Source organism: Myotis brandtii, unplaced genomic scaffold (assembly GCF_000412655.1).
Source record: "Myotis brandtii unplaced genomic scaffold, ASM41265v1 scaffold458, whole genome shotgun sequence".
In the NCBI taxonomy this organism is placed as follows: domain Eukaryota; kingdom Metazoa; phylum Chordata; class Mammalia; order Chiroptera; family Vespertilionidae; genus Myotis; species Myotis brandtii.
Window position 1 is genome coordinate 468,600 of NW_005367516.1, and position 234 is coordinate 468,833.

Below are 234 nucleotides of genomic sequence, written 5' to 3' on the forward strand. Positions count from 1 at the left end.
TCCTCATGTGACTTGCAAAGGGCTGTTTGGTTTCCTTTTAGTTTTATGCTTCCCACCTGTTTATGGTCATGGCTCTTCCCCTGCAGGTGAGTATGTTTCCCACCTGTTTATGGTCATGGCACCTCCCCTGCAGGTGAGCATGCTTCCCACCTGTTTGAAATGTCTGACAGGGAACCATGATTCCTGGTCCCATGGAAGCCCCTGTTGCCTGCGGCGGGCCCTCTGATGGCGCGG

The 234-nt window shown here is 53.8% G+C and overlaps 1 protein-coding gene across 1 annotated transcript in view; it reads right to left on the reverse strand.

Annotated features, from left to right (window-relative positions):
- The window catches only part of SLC22A2 (solute carrier family 22 (organic cation transporter), member 2), a 23,198-nt gene that overhangs the window by 10,313 nt on the left and 12,651 nt on the right, over window positions 1-234 (reverse strand). The window lies entirely within an intron of this gene.